A 22,439-nucleotide genomic window follows, 5' to 3' on the forward strand; every position below is an offset into this window, starting at 1 on the left:
AAGGCAAGAGAATACCTTCGCATCATTCAATTCCGTTATCAGCAATCTGCAAACCTGGATGTTGTTCTCTTTTAAATGCCTTGTTTGTGTGACGCATATCCTCTCAGGTGCGTACAGCTCCATCATTGTCCTTTTTGGCTACTACCACAATGGGAGAAACCCATGGCATTGGACCAGTGGAACGCTCAATGATATCATGTTTGAGTAAGGATTCAAGTTCTTTTTCAACAGCTTCCTGTAAATGAAATGCAATTGGTCTGTTTATTTGAACAATGGGACGGACATGCTCATTAATGTGAAATTGTACTTTCATAGTTTTGAGTTTTCCCAACCCATGAAACAACAAAGGGAATTTACTTACTGTTTCATGATGAGCATTCATGTTATAGTTCAGTGATATCAGTCTTATATAAGCAACTATGCTGAAGCTGAGCAAACAGGCAGTTGATGCTGTAACTTGAAGAACATGAATGGGTTCTTGTACTTTTGTTCTCTTGTGTCTCATCGTCGCTATAAAGGAACCTTGACTGTTTATTGGCATCAATAGTTTTCTATGGCGTAAGTCAGGGCAATGGAGGTAGTTCATTGCATTTCTCCTCAGGCACAATGTTTATCGATGCACCACTGTCAATAATAAAAGATAATAAAAGGTATTGAGCAACCACTGTGTAATCTTCGAACAATGCTTGAATGACTTTGGTGCTTTGTCATGTCGATTTTTCTTCGACTTGTGTTTTTCCTCACATGCGGCCAGTCCAACATGCTCACATTCCTCTGAGGTAACCATCGACATGGCACAACCATCTTCTTCACTTTCACTTGATATTGATACTGAAGAACTCTTGGACAAAGATTTAGATGACGGTCGAGTTCGTATGGTATAGACGTACCTCAGTTGGTGTTGTCGCTTGGCCTTGTGAGCGTGTCTCGCACATTACCTCTGGAACGTTCGGGCAGCCATTTTGTCTTCACTCTGTGACGCACTTACTTTTTCCTTCACCTTGCAGACTGTTACAAAATGGTTCTCCTTCCCATAGCCTTTTCAGATCTGTCCAATGGCGGACATTACCTTCATGTGGAAACGAAAATCCACACCTGAACCACAACTTCTTTTTCTATGAAGACATCACACTGTGTTCCCCTGTCTTGTGCTGTGGCTTACTTTCCATGTTCATAACTGGATCACTCTGGGAACCTCCAGCCTTCTTGTCAAAAGCTTGTTGATTGGCACGCTCTTCAGCTCTTGCAGCCATGACAACCCACTCCAGACTGAGAGTTTCGCTCAGCATTCACTGTCTGAATGAATCTGACAGTCATCTGTCAATAACTCTGAGACATATAACTTACTCATCATTAAATTAATTGAACTTACAGTGTTTGATGAGCATATCCAGTCTCTCAACAAATTCATCAAGGGTTTCACCAACTTCTTGTCGTTCTTGTCTAAAAATGTACCTTTCGTAATCTACATTCGGCATTGGATTGAACTTGAGACTCAAGGTTTCTTTGATTTGTCAGTATGTAATTTTGTCAGCTCTGGGCATGTTCTTTATGACTTATTTTACACCTTCACCAGCTACAGTCTTAATGTATTTGATAATCATCTTGTTATGTGTTTCTTCTAGCGCATCAATTAAATAATCAAATGTCTCTATCCAAGCAGTCCATCTGTCACCAATATTCAGCTTTTTGGCAGTATCGAATGGTGGTGGTGGTTTAAAAAATGCAGCAACATTGTAACCATTTATGAGAATGGCTGACACTGAAGGTGAACTTCTCTCTAACACTGTCTACTGTCCGCTAGGACCTGCTTCATCTATACCATCTCTGAGGCTTTGTGCCGGACTGGCCTCTGGGTCATCTGGAACAGTCTGTACAATTTTGACCTCCCGCTTGGTCTTCTTGAAGACTTTTGGAGTTGTACTCAGCTGCCACCCAGCAGCTTTGGTGGTGTGCGGCTTTGGGTATGGACAGCTCCGTCAACAAAACCCAAGGCACTTCTTCATCTAGTGGTGTGGTATGATGAATCTCATTAATTAGTTCTGGTAAGCAGATGACCTATTCTTGTATCTGGTTCAAATTACTTTTAGGCATGCCTGTGTACTGTATGACACCTGGTTGATCTCTGAGTCACAGCACTTCTGATCTCCGTGTTATGTTGCACTTTGCTGCTTTTTTAAAACCTGGTTGCATCCACCTTTAGCGTTATCACTCCATATGATGTATAGGTTTAGTTGGCGTAGTAGTGCAGCATCCCTCTTTACGGCCTTACTAGCAGGCTCTTGGCCAACAATGTGTACCTTTCTCAGTGTAGCTTTTGTTATCTTCAAATGCCTCACATGGACTGGAGCTGCACCTTGACTCCACATACACCAAACGTTGATTCTGCACTTCAACGGAGGCACACGTGGCATGCACAAGCAATTTGCTGGACCACAGCCAACTCTCTGAGAGAGCACTCTCAATCTTTGGGTTCCTTATTCCCTCTCTTATCACCAGTTGTAGCGACCTCCCCAGCCTGGTTATGCCAATGACTACACCACACACTGAGCTTAGCATAAAACGTCTTTATTTGGCTGTGTGTAACCGGAACTCAAAATTTTTAACCTGCATTCACTTCGCTTCACTCTAACGCTTATGCCACAGTTCCACTGAGTCCATCAGGAGCCACAAGGGTTCCATCATTGCTAACTCACACAACACTACAGTGGCCACCACTCAAGTGGGGTACTGTATTTATCGGGAGATATGTGGAAAAACAGAGTAGTAGAACATGTGTTATTACCAAACAGATGTCTTTGCATTTTTGTCTGCAAAATGTAAACCGATGTACAAGAAACAAGAACATTTTGCAAAGGCCCTCTGAACAACATGATAGTATGGGTAGCCCCAAGTTCAAAGGTGTACAAATAACCATGATTTTTAAACTCAGTATCTTGTGCACATTTCAGAAATACATAGGTTGCCTTTAAAACCAATTTTTCATTGATTATATTTTACCATATGAATTGCTGTATGCTAAGTACACAATGAAAAATCGTTATAATCTGAAGCTCAGTTGTTGGCTCGCGTATTGAGTGGAGTTTTGCGTAGTTCTGGAGAACCTGCAAACCCAATATAAAAAAATTACAGATGAAAACATTTTCACCAATGTCTTTTTTTCCTGCTTACTTTCATTATTTATTTATATCACTGATTAGTCTCTTTGCAAAAACCTTGACAGATCTACAGAAATGACCCTTTGATTAATTCAGAATTGTATCTCTTTTCAGAAATGTATATATTTCTGAGGTCATCCTTGGGTTTCACACCTGTTTCCACCACAAACTGAAAGTAGGTTGGACACAAATTTGGCATGGATACTATGGGCCTTATTACGGGTAAGGGCGGTCCAGGGACCGCTGTACTCACGGTGGTGGTCCAACCCCCACCACCTGTCTGCCCTATTACGAGTGTCAATACAATAATAAACCTTGAGGATTTATTCAACTTCTATTGATAAATTAAATAGTCACCGTAGTGAACTTAATTTAAAAATCCTCAGAACAAGAGAGAAAAATATACAAAAAAGCCACAGTTCATTCTTTTGTATTGTTTTTTTATCTGAAATTAATCTTTTCTTGATTATTTAAATGACTTTCATTGATTTCATACAAAAAAGTAAAGGAATATGCAATTTATATTTGAACACTGGCAACAAAAAACTACTGTCTCAATCCGATACCTAAGCAGTAGTTACTGACACTTTTTTCAAATATGTACCATCCACAGTTGGTCATATGACACAAACCATTGGTTTAAACAATTATAATATATGTCAACATCAAATGGGAATAATTTGCATCAAAGCAGTGTCACAGCGTCGACGTTTCGGTCTCCTATCTGGAAGCTTAATCCCCGAGACCATCCTCAGGACCAAAGTTGCACCATGTATCTATTATAAAAATACACATACAATAAATAACAAAAACATTTTTTAACACATACCAACATCTGAGTTCATCTTTTAGTATTGTCAATACACTGAAGGAAGACAGGAAAACAGGTGTATCCCATTTTGACCACCCGAAATAGTGTATCAGTACCCAGTCCCCAACACCTATAAAGCCAAGAATATTAAAAGACACACCACAATGTGAAAATGTGTCGAACACCCATAGTTCTACCACAAATATACCGTAAAGAAACACCATATTGTGAATATCTCTCTCCTATTTAAAAAAGGATTTATAAGCACTTACTCCCTCATTAATGCAGAACCTTTTCAATCTCGTTTTTATATCTCGTTTTTACTTTTCACGGAAGCACTAAATCAAAGAATCAAACAGAGGAAAACAATCTTCAATACCAATCACCTAAACCATCACTACCACCAAGAGCGAAACAAGAATCAAACAATGATGTAACCCGCCTTTACTTACACGGAAGCGGCTGCTTTCGTCTGCGCTTCTAAACTCTATAACAAAACCAAAAAACAAGTCAATCAAGACTCGTCACCTTGTCTTACCTAAGAACTACGAACCCCCCTAAGGTGTCAAGCTCACTTCGTTCTCCACCAAGTCGGCTTCCTCTGTTCAACTCGCCAAACAAATCCGAGCAGCAGACTCGGGTTAGGGCGGGAGGTATTTAAGAAGGTAACGTCATGAAGATCGCCACAGACTGACGGAAAACACGTCGGCCATCTTAGAACGTAGCCTTCGTTGTCCGTAGTGTAAACATCGCATACCAAGAATCTATTTAAAGATCAAAGATGTAGTACAAAAATGTAGTATGTTATTACGGGTTGGGTCCAATCTTAACTCTTATACATCACCACATATTAACAGATGATGAAAGCTATTTTCAAATAAGCCATAACATACATGTCTCAAGCGACGTAACCAATTAATTCAGATCGCAATGCTGTGTCTACAAAGATATTTGTAAAAATAAATCTATTCTCGTACAGGTATTAAGAAAAAGATCATGCATAATAGCCAGGCAGTTAGCAGACATATCGGCCATTTTAACACGGTAGGAAGACAGTTTATATGCCAATACTTAATTACTCTATCTCCAAATCAAGGGGCTATATTACGAGTGTGGCAGTGGGACTGCCACAAGACAGCCACCTCCACCGGGATCAAGGATCCTGCTGCAGCGGCAGTATTCAAAGGGCCTGAATATGCTGGTGGTGTTGATGCCGAGCATATTATGAGCTGCATTTTCACTGCCCAATGCATGTCGGGGACCCAGCCATTGAAAAGGGTGGTGGAAATGAAGGTAAGGGGGGCCTTAACAGCGTCCCCGGCCGAATCTGGCTATAGGGATGGGTGAGGGGGGCACATACGTGCCCCCCAGGAATTGCACCTTCATTCCTGCACGGTGTGGCATGCATGACATGGTACTTGCCACAACATGCAGTAACGTGCTGCAGGCCAGTGGCGGCTGGTGTTAAGGGGCGTAGGGGGCGTTGCCTCACCTACCAGCATCGTAGAAAACTAATGGGAGAGAATGAACACCAGTGGAGCAGTTTAAAGAAGTGCTCACTGCTTGGAGCTCCCCCGTGAAACTTGAAAGTTAAACTATGTAAAACAAATATATATTTATACTTACTTATACTTTGTCCCGGAGTCTTCCTGCGCAATATGCGCATGTGCAAAAGCTGGGCGAGAACTATTCCTCGCCCTCGAGGCACAAGCGAGGAGCGAGGAGGCGGGTGACATCAGCCTTGTGGGAGTGGCTGAAAAAAGCGTCAGTAAATGGGTTTCAAATGGGGCGATAATGAATTGGCCCAGGGCGCGGTCAGTGGAGCGCCATTCAGAGTAATGGGAAGGGGCAGGGCTGGCTCACAGTGCACTGAGTGCAGGGGGTGGTAACAATTACAGCACTGCTTTCGCCTCCGTAAATGAGGCTTTCTCATTGGGTAAGGCTGAGGCGACCGGGAGTGGCTATCCATTTAGTTTCAGTTTGGCAGGCAGCTCCTAATTCCGTGAGGGGTGTGTTTGTTGCTGGAAAAAGGCGCCTGCAGCCGTGGTTTCAAACGACACGACACGTGCAGGTAAGCCTTTTCCCTTTTTTTGAACCCCAGGACTCGGCAGACCTGCTGTTAAATGTCGGACCCTGAGCCCTCTGCTTGATGCATACCCAAGCACACACTCGACATTGTAGGGTACTTAAACGTTCCACTTCCAGCGCATGGTTTGGCTTCCTTTCGTCCCCCCTGCCGACAAGACAGAATAGTTTTCCCACCCACTCATATCTGTGTGATATAACTAGGGAACAGGTTAATTTCTAAAAATGTATTTCATTAGCCAACGGTTTAATTAGAGGATTAACAACCGCTGCAAAGGGCTATATCTGTTGTTAACGGTTACGGCCCTCTCCAGTTGTAGGCCTGAGCGGCAGCCAGGGCCTATAATGAGGAAGATAACCTTTAGCTACCAGTCTAGCGTGAGACATAAGGGCTGTAATGCTATTACAAGATTATGAACCGTGCGCCCTTTCCTTACATTATCGGGATTGTAATGTGGGGGTTGAGGCGGGGGCGGGGTCGCCTCTAAGCTCGTCCACTGTTATGTAACTTACCAGCAATTTGTTCACATTTTAGGTTTCTGAAAAATCATCTATTTTCATTTTTACCATTGCCTTTCTCACCGTTATGTAACTTACCAGCAATTTGTTCACATTTTAGGTTTCTGAAAAATCGTCTATTTTCATTTTTACCATTGCCTTTCTATCTGTATCTGCTTTAATTATCAGTCCTTGGTCATTAAGACTGCTTCAGAACACATTTAAAGGGCTTTCCTCAAATAATTACTGTAATTTTTGATTGCCATTTAACCTTTCTGACTCCATTCCTTGGCTCATGCAGTTGAATTTAGATGATGACATTACTTAAAATCCTGTACTACTAATGTGTTGTATTGCTATCTGCAAAGATATCGCTGTATAGAGGCATGCTGTCATCTCTTTAGTTCATTTTTTTTTTACAGAGTTTTATATAGCGCAAACTTGACCCGAATCAGGTATCAGAGCGCTTTACATAGCACCAGTTGCATTACATGAGGACACATTCATTTGTGTTAGGCACAGGGAGTTTAAGTGATTTGCCCAGAGTCGCAGGGTCATTGCCGAAAGCCTCGAACCCAGTTCCCCAGATTCGAGGTCGACCGCCGTAGGAGTTAGGCAAACTCCTCTCCCCAATACATTGCTTTGACCAGAAACCGACATGTAGAATTGTAATAAAGACACTTTATCTCTTTAGCGCCTCACCTCTTTTTTATCCTCTTTAATTTCCCCTCTAATAAATAGAAGCTTTGCCTAAGCAGTGTAATCCCCAAATTGGGAGTGAACCTGCCATTATTGATGAGCTGAAACCAGCCCTGCAGAACACAAGGCTCATGCTTGTCATCCGTAAGGGTGTAGTATGTTACTAGTAGTCGTGCCGTTTGGAGCACACTGTCGCGAATATATTACTAGCGCACTGTCATTCATAAATAGCACATTTCCACTGATATAGGCATTACATTTTCTCAATCATGCAATTCTATGGATAAATATTATAAACCAATAATTTCTCCACTCTTTTTTAAAATTTATATTATAAAGAACTCTCCCGTATGATAGTCGGGCTCGCTCACTTCATGATGTAACACTCATCCCTGACTTTTACGCCCTACCACTTTCAAATGTCACCAGCCGCCACTGCTGCAGGCTCTCTCACGACGGCGGTATGCTTGTTAGGCTCTCCTATGAGCCTAACATACCGCTGCCGTGAGAACGCCTCAGCACCGCCTGCCCACCCTGGATAAAACTCGTAATCCGGCGGGCCGGTGCTCCACAGGCTTGGCAATCTTCCTGGGACAGCGGCAGTGACTGTCACAGGCAAAGACTGACCAACTCGTAATAAGCCCCTTAATGTGGAGAAAAAGATATGAAGGTGCAAGTGCTAAGTACCCAAACATAAAGAAAGGTTCTGCCCTCGGAGTAAAAAATGACTCAGCAGCTAAGGGGTGAATTGTTTGCAGAGATAAACTGGCCGTATACATCTACAAGCTTGTTTTCCTAATAGCTAGGTATCACAGTAAGCTCAGCTGCAGATCGTGCAGAAGCCGAGTTTTTTTCAAGTAACCATCACCAGCAAATTACAACATAACTGCTTTGTCAATCAGAGTTCTTCCCACCTACAGAAGGCATGCGACAAGTAAAATAACATTTACAAGGAACTAATTCAAGAAAACATGTTAGGAAACTGCAATCTGTCAAAGCAGATTATAAAGCATGGGAACAATGAATAGAAAACAAAACCCCATTAAGCAAAGTGATACAAGGGCCAATGCAATGCTCTCATCCAGTGCAGCGGAATGAAGTTGAAGCATTTATTGATCATCAAAGCATGCGAATATTCACCATACGCTAAAAGCGCATTAACCATTGTATCCGTGTGATGGTTTTAAACATGTCTACACTGTGTATTAGCAATTTTGATAGAAGCTGTGAGCCTGATTTCAATAATTGTTTCCTCTATAAGAGGGAAACAAGTTGAATTTTAATCGTAAGATTAACTTTACGATCAGAAAGGGGTGTTTTCTAATATTTCTATTTTTAATACGAACACAGATAGCATTTGATACTATTTTCCAAAGCGAGATTTTGATGTCACCTTGGAACCAACACTTCTCTCTTATTTATTTACAAATGCAATAAGTTTGACATTGTCCGAATCTGTCTCAAAAATACAGGCATCTGCAAAGACGTGTCTATCCCTGCATTGGTGAACAAATACGCGCCTTACATAAACCATTCCTCCACCCTCCCCGTCTTCCATTTCCTGACCGTAATGTGTCATTTCTCACTGACAGCAGCATGCATCTATGGACCAGGCACTACCTTGCATCAATGGTCCCAGCATATGGTCTCACACAGTATATGCATCATGGTCGTAGACCAGGAGTGTCCAGTGTAAGTCCAGGAGGATTTGATCCATGCCCAATTTTAAGGATGACCTCTTGACTATATAAATTAGTTCTATTTGAAGTATTATATGCAAAACCATTTTATGTGGATGTCCCGGAAATCTGGTATGGACTAACTGTGTCTGGATCTATGTTGTGCACCCATGTTTTTTAGAGGGCTATGCATCATGTGCCTAAGACGTTATATGTCTCATTGGACCCAAGTACTTTGCATCAATAGCCTCAGTTAGTAACTGGAAAACTATGCCCAAGTAGCAGTAATGACCTTCTTAGTACACGATTTAAAGACACTTCTTATTAACCAGGTTTAATGGCCCCTCTCGCAGTAATGCCCCACACAGTAAAAAGTACTAACAACCCTACTTAATAAAAAATCCACTAAATGGAAACTATGTCCCACAATAGCAGAACCTAGTGGCACAACATAGTCAGTGACACTGGAATTAAGCAGCAGGGGACGGTCAAATTATGCTGCAGGTTTGAGTAAATTATGCAGCAAGAAAAGGCAAATTATGCTACGTAATGCGGCACATTTTGTGATAGTATTACTTCATTATTTTGTCAATTTCACACTTGTTAACACAGTCTGGGCATTGGATGCACCTCATTAGTACCAGTGTAATACCCGAAAATAGCAATAATCAACAGAAAGGTGATAGCCAACCTCTGTAAAGGGCTGACACCATACGCCATTGTAGTTTTAGAAACATTTGAACCGTTTGAAGTAGAAACCCCATTTATTGTTAAAATCTACAAATTATGCAGTAAATGATGGATTAAGTGACAAATGCAGCAAATCTTTAACCATGCAAAGAAAGATGTGGCCATACTAAAGCATAATTCCAGTTTCCCTACATTTAGTAAAAAGGACTAAAGGCCAGATGTACGACCCTATTTTGCATGCGCAAATGAGTTTGCGACCTGTTTGCGCATGCAAAATGTGAAAGGGCTATGTACAATTCCTAAATGGCGAGTCGCAATTATTTGTGACTCGCTATTTAGGAATTGCGAGTCGCTATTAGGAAGTGGCGTTCCCTTCCTAATAGCGACCGCAACCCCATGTATGATTGCTTTGCGACTGCAATTGCGGTCGCAAAACACTTGCAAATTACCACCCTCTTAAAGAGGGTGGTAATGCACTCGCAAAGGGAAAGGGGTCCCCAGGAATCACCCTTCCCCTTTGCAAATGAAGGGGGAAAATATTTTTTAGGGGCATGCAGTGGTCCCAGCGATTACTGCCTGCCCTTCAAAAATGAAACAAAAACGTTTTTATTTTTTAAATGCATCCCGTTTTATAAAAAAAAAAAAAGCTTTATTTAAAAGCAGTCCCAGACATGGAGATCTGCTGAGCCCAGCAGGCCACCATCCCTGGGAGGGCCAGCCTTTCCCAATGGGGTCGCAAATTGCGAGTGGCTCTTTAATATTCTTGAGCCTCGCATTTTGAGACCCCATTGGGAATCGCAAACAGTGTGTGAGACACTGTGGTACATTCAGTTGTGGGAGTCGCAAATTGCGAGTCGCAATTTGGCTCAATTTGCGACTCGCAAAAATGAATGGTCATACATCTGGCCCAGAGTTCTTAGCCCCACACACTAAGCAACATTACCGACCACACAGGGAGCATTACAATTCTGCACAGAAACAAGCAGTAAAGACCATAGTCATGAAGGTGAGGCAGTTGTTTCATCCCATTGAAATGGATGTGCACCATTGCACAAAAAGTCTAAAGGGTCTAAATATGAGTTTGGAGGTCAGATGGAGAGCTAAACCCACGGTGGTGGTGTGCCTACCGCAGCACCGGCTGTTCAACCACCCGATCACGAGTTTGGCGGTCGGACCACCAAAGGACCATTGCAACCCCCAGAGATCTGTGATCCCTTGGTGGTGGTGCAGTAGTGTGAGGCCGCAATATGTTGGCGGTGCCGCTATTCAGAGTCTCCTCATATCCAACTTTTTCATGGAGGTGAGTCTACCATGAAAAGGGTGACAGTGAGGAAACCAATGGAGCCCTACAGGGCCCTGTTGCCTATCGGCCACGTTGGTGTGCAGTGGGGGCACATTTTGAGCCACCTGTATGCATGCACCTCCAGTTCCTGCATGGCATGATCTGCACAGTCCATGCCATGCAGGAACATACTTTGCTGTCCAATTGCGGTGTCTTTCTAAAACTCAGATATGCGCCTTAGAAAGACACCACCGTGGGACCTTCAAAGCACCTCCAGCTAGACCAGGATTAAACTTCTAATCTGACAGGCGGTGAGCGGATGGCTTTGGTGGTCTTGCATCGGGCGTTAGCTCTCCCTGCAAGACTGCCAAAGTTGTAATCAGGCCCTTAAGCAGCCTTTATCTGCAACCACGGAGCATAACCACCAGGATACTAGTTGCTTGAAATACATGTATTCCACAAGATTTGTTTTGAAAACTTGAAGGTAATTCTGTGCTCTGTTCAAACCAGTGACCAGCTGGTCACTGGTTAGTCACAAATTAAACCTGCTTAGTTACAATTTCAACCTTCTTACATTATTTCCCTTAATTCTTCCTACTCACTGATGGGCCTGCCATTAGGTAACTGGCATTCAACCATTACCTCAGGTGTACGTGATAAGTCCCAGCTACTCATGCACTCCCATGTTTTATATTTTGGTCCCTGATAATTCTAACTCCTGGCTATTCCTTACTGTTTTAAAAAAATCTGTCATTTAATTTAAGATGCAAAACTCATGCACCTCATGTACTGATTAGGGGAAGTAACCACGTTTTACAGTCAGTGTTGGAAAAAAGCCCTATCTGAAGGATCATCCCAAACTTTTTGCCTTTCTCCACTTCTTTTTCTGACCCCGTTTTTGTTAACTTTAGTACTCTGAGCACTTTACCACTGAAATACAGTGCTGAGGTTAATTTGCTCTCTCCTCTAAACATGGTTGGATTGACTTATCCACAATTGGCACATTTAAATTACCTATAAGTCCCTAGTATAGCGCACTCCATGTTCCCAGGACCTGTAAATTAAATGCTGCTAGTAGGCCTACAGCATTGGTTGTGCCACCCACACAAGTAGACTTTTAAACATGTCTCAGGCCACTGCCACTGCAGAGCCTGTGAGTGAAGTGTACACTGCCAAGTTTACTTGGCATTTAAAACCCCTTGTCAAGCCCTAAACTTCCCTTTTATTACATATCTCATCCCTACGCTGGGCCCTAAGTAGCCCATAGGACAGGGTGCTGTGTAACAAAAAGTTGTACATGTACGTTTAAGTTGTACATGTCCTGGTATTAAAAAACACCCAAATTCATTTTTCACTAATGCGAGGCCTACCCCTCTCATAGGGTAACATTGGGAAGTGCTTCTTACAGTTTCAAGATTTAATTCCTAATTGAGGAGTAAATCTGTCATGTGTCATATCATTGGAATGGTAATAATAAATCATCTTTACTGGTAAAGTCGAAATTATCATTACCCTTTTAAAAAAAACACTTTTAGAAAGATGGTGTTTTTCTCCTCTTAGCCCTGTGTGCCCGTAGCCTGTCTCCAATACACATCCGGGGTGGGTGACAGCTGAACTTAGTGCTTTCCATCTAGACAGTCACACACAAAGGGAGCTTAGGTTTGACTGAGTGGCCATCCACATCCTGATGGGTAATCCTGGGCAGGATGAGAGGGAGGAGCTGACACTTGTAACTGAATAGGCTGTGACCTGTTCCCACACAAAGGGCTGCATACCCCCCTGGACTGAGTCTGGAGCCAGAGCTGGGAGGGAGGACCACTGAGCACTACAAAGCCCTTCTCTGAAGTCACCCCCAATTAAAAACCCCTACTGTGTATAAGGACTTCTGACCCTACCACTTCAGTACACTACTGGACCTGTGAAGATCTCTGCCAGGAGGAAGGACTGCTGTGCTGCTACAAGGACTGCCACTCTGATGGACAGCTGCTCTGTAAGAACTGCTTTTCTGCTGTGCTGCCCTGCTGCTTGCTACCCTCTGCCCTGCTGAGGAAGGACTGGACCCATCGCACTTGAACCTAGAGTGACTCCAAAAGCATGCTGGCTTGCCTCCTGTTCTATGTCTCAGGGACATTAAAGACTTTTCATCAACCTGCAACAGTACCTGGACTTTGCTTGCTGCAGGTCTTGCCCTGTCAAGTGATGCTAATCCAGTCCTGGTCCCTTGGAAGTCAGTATAAAGTGCTGCAACAGCTAGTATTCCGGCAACAACGTTGGACGATTGGAACCGGTGCATCTCCCTTAATGCATCACCACTCTTGCACGGACTTGGCCATCGCATCAATGAGTCTGCTGCACAAAGTCTCCAGTTTCCGACGCATCTCTGACTTTGTGCGGCTCGACACCAACACATTGCCTATGACCCAGTGGTTCAACGACAGCACATCTCTTTGTTGCTTCTCGCCTCCCGTCTCCATTCCTGATGCATTGTCGACATTGTGCAGCTCAGAACCGATGCAATGCTTCTATCGTAAGGTTCGACGACGACAACGCATCTTCTCCTCTGCTCCCCTCATCATCTTTGACTTCAACGCATCCAAAGTATTGTTTGAACGGGCAAAGGCTGGTCCCTGTATCCAACCCATGCTCCATTGCGGATGTCCTGAACTTTTGGGCTTGACCCGGTCTAGCACAACCAGATAGACCCGGTTGGTTTTATTGGCTTCTAAGCACTAAACGGTTTATTCTTTAAAAATTCCTAACTCCATTTCTACGTATTGGAGTTTTGGCGTTTTGGTCTTGTTTTGTTCTTAAAAATATAATCTATTTTTCTAACTTGGTGTGGAACCTTTCTGTTGTGTTTTCACTGTGTTGCTGTTTGAGTGTTGCACAAATACTTTACACATTGCCTGTTAAGTTGAGCCCGCCTGCTTTGTGCTAAGCTCTTAGAGGCTGGGCACAGGTTCATTTATATGCACATTTGACCATGACTAGGATTGTGATTCCTGCTTGAACAGTGTGCACACCGCCGCCAACCAGAAACACAGTTTCTAACACTGGTGATCAGCAGTGAGGATAGGGCTTGTGTATGTGCAGTGCCATACAATGATTGGTGTACACTACTATTCCACAACTACGACCATTACAAGTTTTAACTTTTTTTCTCACTTTGTCATTTTTCTAAATTTGACTGCAGCTTCACCTTTATCATCGTGGGAAACTTTGTTGTTGCATTAGTGATACCTTTTCAGAATCTCCATGGATCTCAACTGCCTAGCATACTACACTGTGGGGGAGCTGAAGGAGTTCTGCAGGGAGAGCGGGGCTGAATGTGGTCCATGAAGCTTCCAGGGTGGACCTATAGATAGCCCCCTGAGCCTATGAAGAAGTTGAGAGGCTGCAGGCAACAACTGAGGAGGAGAACCCTGAGCTGTAGAAAGGATCCCCTGCCTCCAAAAGGGGAATCAGGATGCCCAGGATGGGGCATTGAGCAGTGTATCTACCATGGGCCTGTCACAGATGGAGTTAGACATCAATGTTATTGACAGTTACAGCGTGTCTGAACTGAGGAAGTTGTGCAGTGAGAGGACTGAAAATCCATAGGCGGGATCCAGAGTTTGAGTATCAGATAGCCCTTAAATCCTAGAAGGAAGTCTGCAGAATGCAGTCTGCATCACAGTAAGGTGGTCTAAAGAGGACTACTTCACCACTCTGGAGAATGCAGAAACCTGGTTATACCTGACCTCAGAATCAGAGCCCCAAGAGAGTGATGGCACCAGAGAATGATGAGAAGGAGAAAGATGACTGGAGAAAGGCTCCAGAGAAGAGAGTCTCCTGCTAGATACAACATAATAAGTAGTGTCTTCTCCCAAACCCTGTCCCCTGAAGAGTTAAAGGACAGACAGGCTGAGAGGGACCCGAGGCTGCAGCTGGCCCAGCTGGCTGTAGAGGAGAAGAGGAGAGAAAGGCTGAGGCTGAAAGAGCCTTGGAAGAGAAAAATATCTTTCCGTCTCATGAACTAAGTCTCAACGGGGTGGACTTGAAGGCCAAGCAGCTGGTAGAGTCTAGCTGAAATGGTGGCAGCAAACCTACAATGTGCAATGGTGAGGAAAAGTTCCAAATACCTGTAGACTTGGTGCCTGACTTTAAGGAGGGGGATGCCATTGACAGGTGGTTTAAGGAATATGAGGTTACTCTAGAAACCCACAGGATCTCTACGGAGGATTAGTTAGCTGGTATATGGAAACATATACCTACTGATAGTAGGAATGCCCTAGTGGCTCTAGAGTGCATTATCCATGGTAGTGTTGTACATTCCACTGTTGTGTATCCAGCATCTATTATACTAATATGCCATTTTAGACACAGATTGGTGGCATGCAAAGACTCTAGTGGCTTTTTTCCCCACTTGCCCATGACTTTTTTAACTCAGACATTTTTCACTCCCTCCCCATCCCCATTTGTTTTTTCCATCACTTCCCAGCTCTGCTTTTGTTCTGCTTCTCACATTATTCTGTTTGTCAGAATCCATTTTGTGCTGCTGTGTCTTGCTTCTCAACTTATGTCTGGGAATGCCGACCAGTATGGTTGTTCTGATAAGTCAGATATAATCACATTTGTAATGGATATCACAGTGTCAGGTACAACAGTAGTTTTCAGTGTTATCCTAGTTAATTCTGAAGCTCACTACATACTGTGTCACTCTGGCTATCACAATGTCTTATGGAATAATTAACAAAATATGGCATGTTTAATAATATTGTAAAGCAATATGAATCATACACATCATGATTAAAGTGTAAGCCTTAAAATTGAGATCTCAGGGCTAAGTGTCTTGCTTCACGTGTGAACTAACTGTAGCCACGTCACATGAGTTACATAACTATATTATCTTTGGGCCACTTAAATGACATGTTATGTCAGCAGTATGTAAAGCCGGAGGCTACCCAAATCCGGAGTGTCCCCTCGCTGAAAGCTTCATAAGTTCTTGTTTGGCTTTATGGCCACAGGCTCACAGGTGTGCGTGTCCTGATGGTTTCAGGGTTGCGTCTAACTTCCGCCTCTCATCTTTCCACAAGTGTACAGTCTTATGAAAGATCTCATAATTCAAAACCATAGCACTGATGTGTCAAAAGATACTGTTGATTGTTCAGCTGTTCCAGCCCAAATATTACATATGTCCACAGTAGCCAAACTAAGATGGAGTGTTAGGTATTGCTGACTAAACCTTTCCAATCTAAACTGGAGGGCTAATACTTCCTATTCCTGTAGATCATTTCCTGTAATTTAGGATTTTAAGGCTGCACATACACTCCAGGAATCATGTTGCAATGCAGTCAGAGTTCTCTATGCCGGTTCACGAAAGTGTTATGAGTGGGTGTGTAAGAGATGCTGTGGATGATGTCATTTGAGATGTCATCAGTGATGTCACTGACCATGTCATGGGTGATGTAATATGTAAGTTGATAAGCAGTGCATTGCGGGGGCATGAGTTATAGTTAGCTCAGCTACCTATAACTGCTGAATTCCTCGGGTTTTGTATGAGTAAAAGGTTTTTTCAATGAATTTTTAAGGTTTTTTTAAATTCTAATTCCTAACTATAACCTCCCTGTAACCTTTGTTTTTTTCAATGAATTGTTAAGGTTTTTTTAAATGCTAATTCCTAACCATAATGTCCTTGTAAACTCTGGTTTTAAGTATGTATGTATGTCTGAATGAGTGTCTGACTGGTGTCTGGATGATTGAATGAGTGCATAACTAGTGCATGGATGTTATAATGAGTGCAGCAGTGATGTCTGAGTGACTCTATAAGTGCATAGGTAGTGCCTGGCTGATTGGATGAGTGAATGGGTAGTACCTGAGTGAATGGATGAGTGCAAGGGTAGTGCCTGGGTGAATGGATGAGTGCATGGGTAGTGCCTGAGTGAATGTATGAGTGCAAGGGCAGTGCCTAGGTGATTGGGTGAGTGCATGGGTAGTGCCAGGTTCATTGGGTGAGTGCATGGATAGTGACCGGGTGATTGGATGTGTGAATGAGTAGTGCCTGTGTGAATGGCTTAGTGCATGGGTAGTGCGTGAGTCAATGGATGAGTCAAAGGGTAGTGCCTGGGTCATTGGATGAGTGCATGGGTAGTGTCTGAGTGAATGGATGAGTGCAACAGTTGTGCCTGTGTTATTGGATGGGTAAATGGATGAGTGCATGGGTAGTGCCTGAGTGAATGGATGAGTGGAAGAGTTGTGCTTGAGTGAATGGATGAGTGCAAGGGTAGTGCCTGGGTGATTGAATGAGTGCATGGATAGTATCTAGGTGATTGGATGAGTTTCATGAGTAGTGCCTCGGTGAATGGATGAGAGCAAGGGTAGTGCCTGGGTGATTGGATGAGTGCATGGTTAGTGCCTGGGTGATTGGATGGGAGTATGGGTAGTACCTGGGTGATTGGATGAGTGCATGGGTAGTGCCTGGTTGATTGGATGTGTGTATGGTAGTGCATGTTGTATTGAGTAAGTGCATGGGTCGTGCCTGGGTGATTGAATGAGTGTATGGATAGTGCTTGGGTGATTGCATGGATAGTGCCTGGGTGATGGGATGAGTGTATGAGTTGTGCCTGAGTGAATGAATGAGTGCATGGGTAGTGTCTGGGTCTTTGGATGAGTGCATGGGTAGTGCCTGAGTGAATGGATGAGTGCAATGGTAGTGCCTGTGTTATTGGATGTGTGCATTGGTAGTGCCTGGGTTAACAGATGAGCTCATGGGTAGTGCCTGAGTGAATGGATGAGTGTAAGAGTAGTGCTTGAGTGAATGGATGAGTGCAAGGGTAGTGCCTGGGTAATTGGATGAGTGCATGGGTAGTGCCTGGGTGATTGGATACGTGTATGGGTAGTGCCTCATTGAATGGATGAGTGAATGGATGAATGCATGAGAAGTGCATGAGTGAATGTATATGTAAGGGTAGTGCCTGGATCATTGGATGAATGCATGGGTAGTGCCTGAGTGAATGGATGAGTTTTGTGGGTAGTGCCTGAGTGAATGGAGAAGTGCAAGGGTAGTGCGCTTGTGATTGGATGAGTGCATGGGTAGTGCCTGAGTGATTGGATGAGTGAATGGGTATTACTTGAGTTATTAGATGAATGCATGAGCAGTGCAGGAGTGAATGAATGGATACATGCAAGGGTAGTGCCTGGTTGATTGGATGAGTGCATGTGTAGTGCCTGGGTCATTGGATGAGTGCATGGGTGAAGCCTGAGTGAATTGATGAGTGCATGGGTAGTGCCTGGATGAATGGATGAGTGCATGGGTAGTGCCTGGGTGAACGGATGAGTGCATGGGTAGTGCCTGAGTGAATGGATGAGTGCAAGAGTAGTGCTTTAGTGAAAGGATGAGTGCAAGGGCAGTGCCTGGGTGATTGGATGAGTACATGGGTAGTGCCTGGGTGATTGGATAAGTGCACGGGTAGTGCCACAGTGAATGGATGAGTGCAAGGGTAGTGCCTGGGTAACTGGATGAGTGCATGGATCATGCCTGGGTGATTGGATGAGTGCATGGCTAGTGCCTGAGTGAATAGATGAGTGCATGGTTAGTGTATGAGTGAATGGATGAGTGTAAGGGTAATGAATCGGTAATGGATGAATGCAGGGAAGTGACTAGGGGATTGGATGAGTGCATAGGTAGTGCCTGGGTGATTGTATGAGACCATGGGTAGTGCTTGTGTGAATGTATGAGTGCAAGGGTAGTGGCTGTGTGATTGGATGTGTGTTTGGTTAGTGCCTGGGTAAATGGATAAGTGCAAGTTTAGCGCCTGGGTCATTCCATGACTGCATGGGTACTGCCTGAGTGAATGGATGACTTATGGGTACTGCCTGGGTGATTGGACGAGTGCATGGGTAGTGCCTGGGTAATTGGATGAGTGCAAGGGTAGTGCCTGAGTGAATGAATGAGTGCATGAGTACTGCCTGGGTGACTGGATGAGTGCAGGGATAGTGCCTAGGTGATTGGATGAGTGCATGGGTAGAGCCTGAGTGAATGGATGAGTGTAAGGTTAGTGCCTGGGTGATTGAATGTGTTTATGGGTAGTGTTGTCTAGTTCCTAGCAATGCCCCGGACCTGCTCAATTTGGATGACCTAAACTGAAGACTTGGTGTCCCGACTGCTTCCAGACACCCCCATAGGATATGTCAGCCATTAGACCAGCTAGCTTTACAGTGCCACTACCAACCCCCCTGTATTCTACAGTGGTGTAGGTAGTTTCTAGCAACCACTGAAGATGACAACCCTGATTCCTCAGGGATCATGGAAAAGAGTACAGTACTTTTCGCTCATGCACTTGTGCTTGCTTTCTCTCGGAAAATACACAGGATGGTGATTAGGATATTTCAATAAGTATGTATTGGGCCAGTGACAGCCTTGTGTAAAACATATGTGCTGCGACAATCAAGAGCCAGAAGCATATGAAAGAGATTGCTCGTACCAATATTGTAAATAGTAGATACATTTCTACCATAGTGCTAATAAGATGAACATAAACAGTTCAGATAAAAACAGTAGCACTTGCATATTCCTAAAATGCGCCCTATGTAATCTGCCTAAATCTACCTAGCCTAACCTGGATGTGTCGGTGTATATGCGTAGAGTTATATGTATCTGCAGCCAAGAAACCCCTAGGGATGAACCAGCCCCTTCACCTGATGGTAAGAATGAAGGACCCCGTCTCTGCGTCGAGGATGACAACTCACAAGGGATGTCAGACTGCTGTGTGTCAAAGATTCAGCATGCAGGACCCCCGTCTCAGCTTGGAAGGAAGTCTCCTCTAATTTGTAGGGCGGAGTGAGGGCCTTTTATACTAAAGTGGTCACTCCAGGGTTTTTTCTAGAATCGATATGTTTTTAAAACAATCATTGATGTTTTGAAAAGAATCATAAATGTTTGGAAAACACTCACCAATGCTTTTCTAAACAAGCGCGATCATGCACAGCTGGCTGTTGGGCAAGGATGAAAAAAGTGGTGACCCTTATACAGAATAAATCTGCCGTGCCTGGGGACATGTTTATGTACGTCAGGTACAGGGATTCAGATAGAAAATTGAGAGCCTGGTGTTGAAGAGACCGGAGCAAGCTATTAGGTAAAAGGTCACCTGTTAAGTATTGTTATAGTCATGTGGATGGGATAAAGTATGTAAAACGGGGTATACATGATGGGACTATCCTAAAGACATGACAGTAGTGCCTGGGTGAAAGGATAAGTGCAAGTATAGTGCCTGGGTGATTACATGATTGCATGGGTACTGCCTAAGTGAATGGATGACTCTATTAGTGCTGCCTGGGAGATTAGATGACTACAAGTGCAGTGCCTGGGTGAATTGACGAGTGCAAGTGGGGTGCTTGGATGAATGAAAGTGTGCAAGTATAGTGCCTAGGTGATTCCATAACTGCATTAGTAGTAAGTAAGTGAAGACATGCGAGCCAACTGAATGATTGGATGAGTGCCTGAGTAATGACTGGGAGATTGGATGAATGCAAGTTCAGTACCTGAGTAGTTGGATGACTGCGTAGGTAGTGAATGGGTGATTGGATGAGTCAAACTGTAGTGCCCGGGTGATGGGATGAGTATATGAGTAGTGACTCAATGAATCCATCACTACATTAGTGATTTGACACATGTAATATACCCCGATCTCCAAACACTGTGAAAAAATATAAACAGAGAAAAATTTATTAGAATTTCATTTTGAACATTAAACAACACACAATATGTTTCTCAAAAAGTTTTAGTCAACATTTCACATTGTTTTTTAACATGGAATACGAGAGGAGATGCACTTGTTTTACCATCACTAAGCCAAAAAAGTTAGGATTGTTTGTGTTTTACTGAAGTGAAGCTTCAACTGGGGCACCTGCTATGTTTGTATTTGTAAGTGCTTCCCGTTGAGGTTGATTTTCTGTGAAATCTGCACCAGGGCCAAAACTAAACCTCATTTTATCCAAGACGATTCCTCAGTTTTGCCAAAAACATCTACCCAATTGAAGAACTTTCATCTGGTTAATTAGTAAGTGCTACCTTCTTGGGTAAATGTCTGCACTACAGCTCCGTAAAGGACCACGAGGTAATGTTTCCTGCGGCCTGGTGTGCATGAAATTTCGGCAATGTGATTGTTCCTTGAGTATCTTCATCCACAAATCTTTGATAACGTGAATCCTCTTCAAGAGATGTTGACCAGACTACAAAGAGGTGAATCTCCACCAAACAGGGGTACTTTCTCTTAACTAAATGAAGTAAGTGCTTCTTTGCTTGGTGGAGATGTTCCTGTATTCCTCTGCATCAATAACACAATACCAAAATCGGCTGGGAACGTGCTCAGGGGCCTTTTGTTAAGCTATCCTTCAATGTGGGACAAGGTGGGAAGACCTCATACTAAGGAAAATGGGACGTGGCCAAACGGACAGAGCTTGAAGGTAATTTCAGGCATTTGTGTACTCAGGGTAATTAAATGGGAGAATCATGGACTCTGCTCTCACCAGGAGATGACGAGAAAGGAATCACTTGTCACAGCCACCCAAAATCAGATTGCGCTCCAATAGATCAATGATAAACTCACCTCCATTGAAGATTTCAGATTGCTTTTCAACGTATAATACTAGAGGAAAGACACGTGCTTTTCCTTCACAAGCCCAAGAAGATATATATATATATTTTTTTAACAAATGTAGGACGGCCATCTCCCCAGGCCTATTTCAGTCCCAGGGACCTAATCCCCTGGGGCTCGACCATGATTAAATGGGGGAGCGGAGCCCCGTGGCCCCCCTCCCTGGCCGATTTCAGCCCAGAGGACCCATTACCCGGAGTAGGCCGTTACTCCATGGGTGTGCTGCAACCCACCCAGGGCACCCAGTGTGGTTTGATGGGGACTGCAGAGGGAGCCTCAAGGCCCCTACTGTCTGAGCATGATCCTTGCCTCCAGCGAGAGCCGGCAGTGCTCTTGCACACCGGGAGGTGCTAGAAATGCAGCTCTCGGTGTGCGAGAGCAATTCTTTCATCTGTTTTCTGCCCGCATGCCAGCGGGGGGGAAGCAGATGAAAACACCGCTCATAACATATGGGAGTGGTTTGACTACTCCCGCTTGCTTGGAGCACAGTTATGTTTAATCTCAACAGCTCCTGCCAAGCAAGCAGCTAGGTCCTGGGGCAGGCACCTCGAGCAATAGTAGGTGCTAGCCCTCGAGGGGGGTGGTCCCCAGGGCCATATTTGGCTCGAGGAGGGGGGCCTGGTGACCCTCCTCCTTTGTTTTGCATGGGTCAGCCATGGAGAGGTGGGGTGGTGGTCCCCAGGGCTGTAAATATCCCAGGAGGGAGGCCGCACAGCCCCACTCCATGTTTACATTTTGGATTTGGCCCTGGAGAGGTAGTGGCTCCCTGGGCCAGGGGTTCACGAAGACCCCCCCATATTGTTTAATTTAACCCAGGGAGGTGAGAAGCAGCCCCAAGAGGGGGTTCCAAACCACATCCCCGGGGCTCAAATGAGCCAATGGAGGGGGGTCCATGCAGCCCCG

Source organism: Triturus cristatus, chromosome 2_2 (genome assembly GCF_964204655.1).
Source record: "Triturus cristatus chromosome 2_2, aTriCri1.1, whole genome shotgun sequence".
Lineage (NCBI taxonomy): Eukaryota > Metazoa > Chordata > Amphibia > Caudata > Salamandridae > Triturus > Triturus cristatus.